Source organism: Octopus bimaculoides, chromosome 2 (genome assembly GCF_001194135.2).
Source record: "Octopus bimaculoides isolate UCB-OBI-ISO-001 chromosome 2, ASM119413v2, whole genome shotgun sequence".
Taxonomy (NCBI): domain Eukaryota; kingdom Metazoa; phylum Mollusca; class Cephalopoda; order Octopoda; family Octopodidae; genus Octopus; species Octopus bimaculoides.
Genome location: NC_068982.1, coordinates 51,868,781 through 51,869,002, shown reverse-complemented (window position 1 = coordinate 51,869,002; position 222 = coordinate 51,868,781). Strand labels below are relative to the sequence as shown.

Genomic DNA, 222 nt, shown 5'->3' with positions numbered 1-222 from the left:
CGGACAGTCGTATAAGCAATAGTGTGTGTACAATATGTGAGAGCACAAGTGTGCTTGTGAATGAGAGGAAACACAGAACATAGAAAGAGTGTCTGTAACATAGGCTACAAGTCTCAAACACTGAGATAGAGAAATATCAGTTCGTATTAGAGTTACACAAGGAGATAGATTGTTCATACGCAGTTAGTTAATATGTGTGTTGAGCGTCGAATGCTGTGACCG

General features: G+C 40.1%; 1 protein-coding gene across 10 annotated transcripts in view; it reads left to right on the top strand.

Annotated features, from left to right (window-relative positions):
- Window positions 1–222, top strand: part of LOC106867406 (tripartite motif-containing protein 2) — a 146,690-nt gene that overhangs the window by 122,014 nt on the left and 24,454 nt on the right. The window lies entirely within an intron of this gene.